Source organism: Saccopteryx leptura, chromosome 3, assembly GCF_036850995.1.
Source record: "Saccopteryx leptura isolate mSacLep1 chromosome 3, mSacLep1_pri_phased_curated, whole genome shotgun sequence".
In the NCBI taxonomy this organism is placed as follows: Eukaryota; Metazoa; Chordata; class Mammalia; order Chiroptera; family Emballonuridae; genus Saccopteryx; species Saccopteryx leptura.
The window spans coordinates 245,424,862-245,437,743 of NC_089505.1; positions in this window are offsets into that span (position 1 = coordinate 245,424,862).

Genomic DNA, 12,882 nt, shown 5'->3' on the forward strand with positions numbered 1-12,882 from the left:
TTAACCATTTATAATTTCTATCTTTTTAAAATATTTAAGTCCTTTTGCCATTTATCTATTTTTGTTCTAGCTTTTAAAAATACTGATTTGTAAAAACTCTTTGTATTTTAAGGACATTAATTCTCTCTTTACTGACTATATTTGTTTTAAACATTGTTTCCATATTTCCTACTTGGCAATTTATCCAGACACTACTCAGAATAGTCCTACTTGTTTATATTTTGCTTATGCCATTTTTGATATAGAGAGAAGACTTACATTCTAAGCAATCAGATTTAAAATGTTTTCCTTCAGTACTGCTGCATTCACTTGCTCCTTCCATTTACTTTTAAGTTAAGAATGTTCTTGCCTATTCTAGATGTTAAGTATTGTTTCTGTTTCCTTCACCTGGGAAATAAGGAAGGAAAGACATTATCCCTGCCCTCCAGGAGCTTACAGGGACAGAGCAAATAGAGTAAAGTGCCTGTGTTATCACTGCTCTCATTGTGAGCCAGAGATATGATATGCAGATAGGGGTTCAGTGAAAGGAGAGCTAAGCTGTGGGGAGGAGACGGGACTGACTGCTGCTCAGGATTGCAGGGGGCTAGGAGAGGCTCTACTTACTCATTAAACATGTGCGCAGACTCATGTACCAGGCATTGTTTTAGTGCTTTTTAAATATTGACTGATTTAATTCTCATAATTACTTCCTGAATACTTTTCCTATTTTACACATGAGGAAACTGAGGCCCAAAGGGTAGGAATAACTTACCCAAGATGGTACACGGAAGGGCCAGGGTTTGAACTCAAGAAGTTGGGTTGGGTTGGTGGGAAGTAGGGTTACTTATGGCTGAGGGACTCGAATGTTCAAAGGAAGGATTTAGATCAGCAGTTGGAAAATTTTTCATGCAAAGAGCTAAGTATTAAATATTTTAGACTGTGCAGGCCACGAGGAAAATTCAAGAGTTTTATGGGTACTTATAGAACTAGAGGAAAAAATTTCTACAAATTTTTATTGATAAAATTGAAAATATAATTATAATAGTCAAGTACATATATATACATACTGCTTACAAAAATTAGAGGTATTTCAAAATATGAAGCAATAAAAATAATAAGCATTTGATTTTTTTATTAAACAGGAACATCAGAAAAGCAAAGAACAAGTCAGACAGTTGTTAATTATGCAAATGAGATGCAAAACCAACTTTTATCTCATTGGTGAAAATGCACTGTATACAAGGCTGAAAGTACTGGAGTATCTGCACATTCCCTGATCCCCTAATTTTTTGAGCAGTGTATTTTTCAATTATATAGGTCTACTAATGTAAAGAATGGAATGTTCTTTGAAGGGATATAACATTTTGCTTAATAGGGGTTTGAAGTTAGTGGTCCTGATCACCTGATTGTGAGCATTCACCTGTGAACACCACTCTCAGTTGGGGCCTCGGACAGGTGAGGGCGGATTTGGCCTGCAGCCACAGTAATCTGCCCACCCCGGGGTAGAGCTATTGTTTCAGGGCACAGCTGCCTTGAGGAAGCTCTGTGAGGAGCTGTGCACTGAATGGGGAAGACATAGAAAGCTACTGCCAAGGTCCAGGGAGAGGTGAGGCCACCGCAGGGCCAGGGCAGTGTGGGGGGAGAGGTAGGATGGACTCTGGACTTCTGAAGTAGGCTCCCAGGCTGATGGTCCATTGTGGGGGGACGGAGAGGGCCTCACAGACAGTGTGTAGTGGGCACCAGCTGCACACAGAAGCACAGTCCTGCCTACGAGTCAGCATCACCCTAAGCACCTGCCTATTCTCAGTTCAGGGGACGCCTTCTCAGGAGACATAGCTAGGGGCCAAGTCACTAACAAAGACAAAGAGTGCTGTGGCAGCAGTTTGTGCGGACTTGCTTCTACCGAATACCAGGAAGGCCCTGTGGCCAGAAATTGTCTCCACATTTTCTGGCCACAGGGTCAGCGATCCCATCAGCAGACTGTTGTCCCTTGGCTCTGCCCCTCAGATGCCTTTACAGGGTGGCAGGGCACCCAGACCTTCCCTTTCAGGGGGAATGAAGGGAGAGGCTGTATGGTGGATGGGGAGAATGTCGCTGAAATGCGGCAAGGAACACAGACAGGGATGGAGGCAGTCTGGGAAAACGTCACCACTGTGGTCGTCACAGTTTCTATGGAGGCTGATCGTGTAGTTGGGAAAGGCTCCCTGACTTCTCTCCCTGGTACCTCCTGGTGGAGGACAAGCCTGCCCCCCCCCTCTGCCCCTGTGGGGGCGGGAGGTGGCCACTTGCTGTGGCTGGGCTCTGTAATTAAGTCTGTAGCAATGGGTGGGGGAACGGACAGATCTTGTCCCAAAGCTGTTCTTGCTGTCAATGGGCTTAAGTGTAGGCAGATGGCTTACGAAATGCTCCTGAGAAATTGTCGTGGGTGAGCCTGAGGTATGCCAGATGCAAATGGACCTGAGGAACAAACACAGTGGCTCTCTGGTGGGGGTGTGGCCACCTGCCTGTCCACAAGTCCAGAGTTTGAGGGTTGTGAGCCAGGTAGGGGGCGACCCCCTCTCCACAGCAGCCAGCACTGTGCTGAGGGAGAGCCACCACTGCTCGCGGGAGAGCCACCGTGCTCGCGGGAGAGCCACCGCTACTCGCAGGCCAGTCCCTTAAACGTGACCCCACCGTGACCCTGTTCTAGCTGTGAGCTAATCCTTAACTTTGGTCTCAGACAGAGCTTTAATTCTCTCCCCAGGATGACCTTAGGATCCTGCCCATCATTTTATAAATTAAACATTCTTTATAACAAGGGAGATTGGGCTCAGCAGTGTGAGCATCTCCGTGTGGGTACGAAGGAACCCAGCTTGTGGCCGGTATCTTAATGCCTGGAGGGTGGGCCATGAAAGGGCCATGGAAGGCCACTACCTCCCTTCTCCCCCCAGCTCCCACTCCACTAAATGACTCTGGGAAACTGTCTTAACCAAACTGAGGTTTGGGTACGCAGAGAGATTTACTCATCTGTCCAGTGGGTATAACTCATGTACCTGTTCTTGCCATTTCTTAAAGTAGGTGTGAAGGTTCAATGGGGAAGAGTGGAAGTGATTTGGAAACCGAACAGCAAGCACTATGATACAAACGTGTAGTATTAATGAGAAGGGTTGCTTGCTTGGATTGCACTTCCAAACACTGCTGCATAAGGTAACTTGTCTACACTTTCTTCTTTCCTAGAACTTTCCACTCTCTTTATTTATTTATTTATCTATTTATTAATATTTGTTGAGAAAATTTTCAAACACACTCACAAGTGAAGAGAATAGACCCTTGCTGGGCAGCTCAGTTGATTAGAACATTGTTTGAATACATCAAGGTTGTAGGTTTGATCCCTGGTCAGGGCACATACAGGAATCAAACTATCAATGAATAAATAAGTGGAACAACAAATCACTGTTTCTCTCTCTCTCCTCTCTTTCTCTTCCTCTCTCTCTCTCTCTCAAATTAATAAAAAAGATTAAAAAGTAAAGACAATAGTTTAATGAACTATTAATGTGGCAGCCGAGAGAGCACGCTTTGAAGCCCTCATACTTCAGGGAACCTAATGGACCTGGGCCTGGCTCTGATGGTTCTGAGGCTGACCCTCCCCAGGGCTGGGCCCCACAGCACGACAGCTCTCCTGAGGCAAGCCTGGCTGGCGAGTTTCCCCGGACCACCACTGGATTCGGAGACACTGTCCTCAGACTCCAGCAGAGCCCTGCAGTTTCAGATGCACTAACCATCCCCTCCCTCCCTTCTTCACTGAGGATCAGACTTGAATTTAGAATGATGCACTCTCAGCCTTTCTGGTTCCTTCTCTATTTCCTTTCTCATTGTCATTCCTTCTAATAAAATAAAACCTTTAATTCTATCTTGGTGTCTGTGTCTTGGAGCACCTGGACTAACAAACCTCATATCAGAAACTGCCATTTTCCAGTCAACAGTTATCGATATTTCCCCTCATTGGTTTCAGCTACCCTTTCCTCATCCTCCCCCCTGCCCCCTGAAATAATTTGAAGAAAATCCTAGATATCATGCTATTTCACTCTTAAAATATTGATCCTCATTATTCATAGATTCTGTATTTGCCAATTTGTCTACTGCTAAAATTTATCTATAATGCCAAAATCAACACTTGCTGAGCTCGTGTGGACATTCATGGACATGCATAGAGTGGTGAAAAACTTGAGTTACCCAAGGTGCAGGTTCTCAGCTGAGGCCAAACAAGCCAATGTTCTGCCTTTTTATTTCCACTCCAGCTTTATTGAGATATAATTGGCATATGCCATTGTGTAAGTTTAAGGTGTACAAAGTGTTAATTTGATACACTTATATATTGCAAAATGATTACCACTGTAATGTTAGCTAACAACTCCATCATGTCACATGGTTACTATTTCTTTTTTGTGGGAAGAACATTTAAGATTTAGTCTTAACAACTTCATTCTGCCTTTTTGTTTCAGCTCTTATACCATAACTATTGTAGCATCCTTTATGTGGTCTAGTTATTGCCACTTTATCTGTGTTTTTGTTGGTGATGTCACTGTATAAACTGGCCCCCAAGCATAGCGCTGAAGTACTTGTCTAGTGAAAGCTGTGATGTGACTACAGAGAAAATATATGTGTTAGATAAGCTTCATTCAGGCTTATAGGAATGATGAATTATAGTGCTATGGGCCAAATTCAGTGTTAATGAACAAACAATATACATTAAATAATGTGTCTTTAAACAAACACACCTAAAACAAGGTTATGTATTAATCAGTTGATTGAAATGAGACCAGAAGCTCATAGGAACCTAACCCAGTATTTCCCCTAGGAACAATGGTTCAATATTTGATAATTCAATGTTTTGGTGACTTTACATAAAATAACTTTTAAAATAAGAAAAATTGACTGTACTTAAGCAGAATGAACATTTTATTACAGGACCACAATGCCCTACCATACCTAAGAAAATTAACACTCCTCCCGTGGTATCATCTGATACACAGTCCATTATCAGGAGTTTCTGAATCTAAAGCAATTCTCCCCTTCCATTTAGTTTTTTTTTTTCCATGCCATTGATTTGTTGCAGAAAACAGGTCAGTTGTCTGTGAAATGTTCCACATTCTGCATTTTTTCTGTTTGCCTCCTTCTGATATCATTTACTTTGTTTTTTTTTATCTCTTATATTTTGGGGCAATGGAATTTATCTCAGGATTCTATTACTTGTAGGGTCTAGGTACAAAGAATTGGGGATGGGTTTAAGGTTATATTGAAGAGGGTGACATTAGTTTGGGTTGGATTAGAGTTTGAATTCAGGACAGAGCTGCACTTGGCAGGATGACCTAGTGGTTAAAGCAAAGACTTAGAGTCCAGGATTTCTTCTTCTTTTTTAAAAATAGTTATTCTTGCTTTTTTTTTTTTTTTACAAGGACAGAGAGAGAGAGAGAGAGAGTCAGAGAGAGGGATAGATAGGGACAGACAGAAAGGAACAAAGAGAGATGAGAAGCATCAATCATCAGTTTCTCATTGCAACACCTTAGTTGTTCATTGATTGCTTTCTCATATGTGCCTTGACTATGGGCCTTCAGCAGACTGAGTGACCCCTTGCTCAAGCCAGCGACCTTGGGTCTAAACTGGAGAGCTGTTTGCTCAAGCCAGATGAGCTCGCGCTCAAGCTGGCGACCTCGGGATCTCGAACCTGGTTCCTCCGCATCCCAGTCCAATGCTCTATCCACTGTGCCACCGCCTGGTCAGGCTTCTTGCCTTTTTTTTTTTTTTTTGTATTTTTCTGAAGCTGGAAATGGGGAGGCAGTCAGACAGACTCCCACATGCGCCGACCGGGATCCATCCGGCACGCCCACCAGGGGGCGATGCTCTGCCCATCTTGGGGCATGGCTCTGCCGCAACCAGAGCCATTCTAGCGCCTGAGGCAGAGGCCACAGAGCCATCCTCAACGCCCGGGCAAACGCTGCTCCAATGGAGCCTTAGCTGTGGGAGGGGAAGAGAGAGACAGAGAGGAAGGAGAGGGGGAGGGGTGGAGAAGCAGATGGGCGCTTCTCCTGTGTGCCCTGGCCGGGAGTCGAACCCGGGACTCCTGCACGCCAGGCCGATACTCTACCACTGAGCCAGCCGGCCAGGGCCCAGGCTTCTTGCTTAAAAAAAAATTTTTTTTTTAATTTATTCATTTTAGAGAGGAGAGAGACAAAGAGAGACAGAGAGAAAGGGGGGAGGAACAGGAAGCATCAACTCCTATATGTGCCTTGGCCAGACAAGTGCAGGGTTTTGAACTGGCGACCTCAGCGTTCCAAGTTGATGCTTTATCCACTGAGCCACCCACAGGTCAGGCCAGAATCCAAGATTTCTGGGTCCATATTGTGGCTCTACCACTTATTAGCTATTGACCTTGAACAATAGATATATGACAAGTTATATAACCTCTTTGAGTCTCTGAAATAAAGACTCACCTCTGAAATAAAGATAACAAGAATCCTTACCTCATATGGTTTTCCTGGGGTTTAAATGAGTTAGTATATGTAAAGCACTTGAACGGGTGCCTAGCACATGGTGGATACTTTGTAAATATTTGCTATTCTGTTGTTACTGGGGTTAGAGTGGGAGTTGAGGCTGGGTTAGTTGCAGGGTAAGGATGACTCTAGTTCATGATTCCACCCATTACAGGAAGTTCTACCTCATGGTCAGAGAGGTTTGGGTGGAAATGCCGGGATCACTCCTCCCTTGGGATTGCTTGCTTTCCCTCACTTCCTCTCTGGGGAGCAGGTCAGGATTGAATGGGGACAGGTGGGGCTCTGCCTCACTTTCCATTGGAAGCCTTCCCATTCCTTATCCAGTTCTGATTCTGATCCTTCCCTTTCCTTGTTCATGTGCCAACAGGGCTGTGGAAGTTTTTTGATACAACCACAATCCTGAGTGAGATTTTAGAAGGGTGGGGGAAAATAGGCCTTAGACTCTACTCACTTCTGAGAAAGAAAATTTGTTGAGTGAGGACACAGGTGTAAACATTTGCATCATTTGCATGGAGCTATAATGAAGGACTAATATAATTTCAAACTAAGAATAAGGCAAACCACAGAGTGGCCACTAGGAGTGCTGGTGGATATGGGCGCAGTTTTCATATAACCATCCATATGTCATCCATCCTTCCACCCACCCACTCACCACGTGTCCATCCATCCATGTGCTTATTATTCTATTCATTTATCTATCATCACAACAAATACTGGGTACCCACTCTGAGTCAGGCACACTGTCCCTTGTATTCAAGCAGCTCGTTATCTAGTGAAAGAGGTACATTCTTAGTGACTACACATTGTGCTACTAGAGGAATGTACTGTATGAAGAGAGTTCTGGAGAGGGTGGAACCATTTACAGCTGGAGCCAGGGGCTAGGAAAGAAGCTTCCTCCATCTTTCTTTGGGACTGACTCTTCTGCCCTGGTGACAACCCTTGTCCTAGGCCTGGGTCCAGTGGCAGGCTAAATCTTCAGTTTCCTGGTTCTAAATCACTGGGTTCAACTTGAGAAGAGACCTGTTGCCTTCTGGGAAGGAATTCTGGAGTTACCAAATCACTCCACCACACCTGGCTAGGCACCCTGAGGTCACAGCCAAGTTCTCTGGAGATAGACTCACTTCCTCATGAAGACTCCCTTGGGGAGATGCGGATACAGAGTGCCCAGGTCACCTCCAGCCACTGGAGTGGCAAGCCCACAGACACTGTTCTACTGTCCCAGTTTGGAGCTATTTCTACTCCCCCTTACTTGAGGCAGTGTGCAGTGGGCAGTGGTCCAGAAACCACTCTTATACCCTTCTACTCTATTATCTCCCACCTCAGTCCACGTCTTGGCCTTTGGTTTATGTCTCTTAGTAATGGCTGTCAATCTTGGGTATCCTAATGGGGACTATTTTGGTTCTAACTAATTGCAGGCTCTAAGAGTGAGAGTGTGGGAAATGTGATTCCCTAAATAAGATTAGGTTTCACAAGGCTGCTGCACAGTGGGGGCTGTCTTGGCCACTGGCATAAGGGTCAGATGGCAGGAGTTGTGTCTGCTCCATCCACCTGGGGCCTCACCCCATGTCTCTCCCCGGCTCCAGAGAAGGAACAGGCCGCTCGCACACTGGCCTGTTTATGAGGGGAACCTGGCCAGGGCCCGAGGTGGTTTCAGCACACTCTCCCTCCCTCCGTCTGTCTGACTAATGTTCCCATCTGCCAGCCTCAGGTGAGAGATGTCAGCGTCTCCCGCTGCTGCCTCAATGAGCGGCTGTGTTTGCGTTGTAACTGCCTGATGATATCTCGCAGGGTGGTTTGGGTGAGCTGTCTCTTGGGAGTGTCTGCCTGTTGTTTACCTCAGCCCCCACCTAGCCCCCACCCCAGCCCCTGCCTAAGCTTATTGCATTATTCATAGAACCATAGGACCAGCACCCCTGCCCCTGCACTGAAAGAAACCCGCCTGGCTGCTTACTGGGGTGTGTGTGTGTGTGTTTCAGGGAAGGGGGTTCTCTCTGTACCTCCACTTGAACAAGCTCCCAGGATTTCTCCTCTGACATGTTCCTAAGTGGAAACTATGGTAATGTCACTGCTGCCAGGGTGTCTCCAGATGGGAGGCCCCATATCCATCCTCTGACTCACAAGAAATCCCAGCAGTGAGCCCTAAGGTCCAGGCTCCCGCATTCCGGAATGACCTCTGAATACCCTCTCCTGTACCAGAGGGTTCCCACCTCCTCATTTGAGGAGATTTCCTCTCTGCTTCCTCCAGCTGAAGAGGGCCTCCTCTTGGCCCCAAGTCCCTCCTATGGTAAGAGAAGATGAAGGATGATGCTCTCAACAGAACCTAGTGCCAGCTTGGCTTGACCTCTCCTATCAGCTGTGTGAATCACCGCCACCAACCCACCCCTTCCACCATGCCTTGGTTTCCAAACCTGTAAAATAGGCTAATAGTATGAAGAGGCCTGTGACATTAAATGAAATCATGTGTGCAAATGTGCTGGGACAGAGTCCAATGTCTTAATATTCTCCCTCTTCCTGACTCTGTCCCCTCAATTCTATATTTCCCAAAGACAGTCTCCTGGGCTGCAGCAAGGCACAGTGTGTCAGAGGAGAAACAGACACAAGAAGGAGCCCAGCCTTTCAGGGTCCTCTGAGCTGATGGGAGAGATATGTTCTCGTGTGTGTGTGTGTGTGTGTGTGTGTGTGTGTGTGTGTGTGTGTGCGCGCGTGCATGCATGCGCGCGTGAAAGAGAGAGAGAGACAGAGAGAGAGAGAGAGAGACAGAGAGAGAGGTTGGGGCATTGCTCAAGCAGGGGAGAGGAGCCCAGATGTGTGTATCTAGGCTAGACAGTGATGACTGTAATGTCTTTTTAGCAGGCAGGAGCAATCAACAAATTAAGTTCCTGTTTACACATCTATTGTCAAAGCTAATAATTTGATTTAACTAAGCTCATTACCTTCATTAAAACTATTAGTTACCATAAGCAAATGTTCTTGTGTTTGCATTTTCATAATTATGTTGGCATTTCACAACTTGCATTTCAAGGGAGGCCTATGATCAAGCTCAGCCTCGTCCATCCACCCAGGTCTCAGGGCTCTCTCTGCACTGACCTCCTTAGCACGGGCGCTTTGTTAGGTGTTGTGGGATGGGGGAACAAGATAGGTCTGGCTGTCCTTTGCCTGCAGCCCATGCTTTGCTGCCTCTGATGTTCTGGATGGTCCCTGTCCTTGTGCTTGGATGGCACCACAGGCTGTCTGTGGACAGGGCAAAGGCCTACCATACAGCTGGTCTCAGGCACCTCTGGGTGCCCGGTTGCCTAACAAAGCAGACTCTTCATGTGGGACAGCCCTCAATATAGCCTTTCAAAGGCATCATCGATTGACACATCCACTATTACGTGGGAAAATGGAGGATTCCAGGGCTCCCCTTTCTTTCTTTCTTTCTTTCTTTCTTTCTTTCTTTCTTTCTTTCTTTCTTTCTTTCTTTCTTTCTTTCTTTCTTTCTTTCTTTCTTCCTTCCTTCCTTCCTTCCTTCCTCCCTCCCTCCCTCCCTCCCTCCCTCCCTCCCTCCCTCCCTCCCTCTTTCTTTCTTTCTTTTCTTTCTTTCTTTCTTTCTTTTTCTTTCTTTCTCTCCTTCCTTCTTTCCCTTCCTTCCTTCCTTCCTTCCTTCCTTCCTTCCTTCCTTCCTTCCTTCCTTCCTTCCTTCCTTCCTTCATTCCTTCCTTCCTCCCTCCCTCCCTCCCTCCCTCCCTCCCTCTTTCTTTCTTTCTTTCTTTCTTTCTTTCTTTCTTTCTTTCTTTCTTTCTTTCTTTCTTTCTTTCTTTCTTTCTCTTTCTTCCTTCCTTCCTTCCTTCCTTCCTTCCTTCCTTCCTTCCTTCCTTCCTTCCTCCCTCCCTCCCTCCCTCCCCCCCCCCTCTCTCTTTCTTTCTTTCTTTCAAGAGAGAAAGACAGAGACAGAGAGAGGGATAGAGAGAGGGTCAGATAGAGACAGACAGACAGGAAGGGAGAGAGATGAGAAGCACAATTCTTCACTGCAGCTTCTTAATCTCCTTAGTTGTTCATTAATTGCTTTCTCATATGTGCCTTCACTGGGAGGTTCCAGCTGAGTGAGTGACCCCTTGCTCAAGCCAGTGAGCATGGGCTCATGTCTATGGTTCCACACTCAAGCCAGCGACCCTACACTCAAGCTTGTGAGCCCCTGCTCATGCCAGTGACCTTGGAGTTTTGAACCTGGATCCTTTGCATCCCAGGCCGACACTTTATCCACTGCACCACTGCCTGGTCAGGCAGGGCTCCCCTTTAGAAAAAGGAAGACACCAGTATTTCTCAAGTACTCACAGCTGCTGGGTGCTGGCACTATGGTTTCCTCTTTAATTCCTCCAGGAACCTATCAGCACCTCCATTTTACAGATGAAACTGAGACTTGGAGAAGTAACTTACCCAAGTTCACATGGCCAGGAAGAGGGTCTGCATGTCCAACACATCACGCTTTCCTTCCCACGAGACTGGTAAACAGGTCTCTGAGTCAGACTCTTCCAACCCCTGGCTTGCTGAGATCCACATGCTGGCTTCGCTTACTTATCTCCATCAGGGAGGAATGGGACTGGAACACACTGTACCTTGAAGAGGATTGGTTTCAAGGCCACCAGCCGTCCTTCACTGCCCCATGATTTTCCCTTGTGATTTTCTAGGTCCTGGCCTGGCCCCAGGATGAACCCAAGTCCCAAAGAGTTGCCATATGTGCCTTTTTGGGGCCTGGGCTAGAGATTATCCATTTTCCTTTCTCCCCAGTGGCCTGACAGCCCCGAAGCCTGGGACCCCCAGGCAGGCTGTGCTCAGGGCAGCAGGGTCCTACTACCTGCCCTTCTATCACTCTGGCTGATGCCCACATGGGTTTTCTTGAAGGCCCATCCCCCTGGAACAAGAGCCAGCATAGTGTGGAGACAGCATAGCCAGGGAGGGCTCCAAACAAGAAGAGGAATTTGGGCTTTGGAACAGTGACAATTGTGTAGGTGATAATGATAGAGTCCTGACTGTGTGCCTAGGCTCTGCTCTAAGCTCTTTGCTACTAACAGACAAGAAGATGTACCTCTTAAACCCTCAGTCTCTTCATCTATAGAATGGGTAGAAGAATCATAATGGGAAAGCATTGCCACGGATGGCTTTGCACTTGGTTTCTTGGCACTGTGGAAGCACCCTCCCTTCTCCTGGACTATCATGGACTATCATGGAAGGAGGAGCTATGTTGGCCAGGGTCTCCCAAGCTGGCCACAGGGGAAGCCTGAGCTTGGAGGAAGGAAGGGTCCCTTCCACAAAGGTTGCATGAGGGGAACAGAAGAACTGCAGGGGGCAGCCCTGAGCCTGACATGGCCTGCCTGGCTGGTCCCTTCTGCACCTTCGCTTCCTTCTCCTCCTGGGTCCTGGCTTCCTGTGGGGGCTGCCTCCCCACTTCTGTCTCTCCTTACCTACTCTCTGACTTGTTTTGCTCAGACCTCACCCAGGGACAGCCCTGCCATGGGAGCTGTTCCCAAGGACAAGCCTGGCAGCTGTAGGGTACAGAAAACCAGTCCCATCCCTGCCCTCTTGCATAGCACTGTCCCTTCCTGGGATCCTATAGCCCTCCATATCCACTGCCCGTTCCCTTCCCTCTTTTCCTTCTCCTCCCCCTTCCTTTCTGCCTTCCTGTCCCTGTAGGGTGTCTTCCTGGTTGTGAATACCTCCTACCTACCTCGTCCTGTGCAGCCTCCTCCACCTCACAGTCCTGTTTCTCACCGTCTCCCTCCCCTTCCTCCTCTGACCCTTTGCCCGGTCCTGGACCCCCACTGTCCCTCCACCCCTAGGCCTGAGACAGGAGCAGCCCCTACACATGCAGGAGACAGAAGCTTCTGCACTCCACACGAGAGGAAGCAGAGGGTTTGGATACAGTAGTCAGCAGCTGCTGGTCTTGGCCATTCAGATGAGCCAGGTGAGCTGGGCAGTGGCTGTTTCTGCTGCACAGAACCCAGGAGTGGTACTTTGTTGACACGTATCCCCTTTTCAGAAACAGAGTTGACCTTTAAAGGAAGCCTGTGCTTTTGTGTGCCTTGTCAGTTCAATTCTGCTCTGTGACACCAGAGTGTGCCGAAGGCCATGCGAGGCGCTGGGGCACTAAGAGCCACAGCCAGCCCTGCTCATCCTCTGGAACTCACGGCCAGGTGACCTGGTACCTGAGGGCTACACAGACTGCTTCTGGGTGTGAGGGAGACAATTCCACTTCCACCAGAGCTGTGTAAAGTCTTGAAAGTGTTGTTTGCCGCTGGGACATGAGGAACTTGGAGGCACAGTGCCAAGGTGCAGGAAGCAGGCCTGGGCCTCCTGCATTTGAGTTCCAGTTCCTCTACTTCCTAGCTGTGTAACC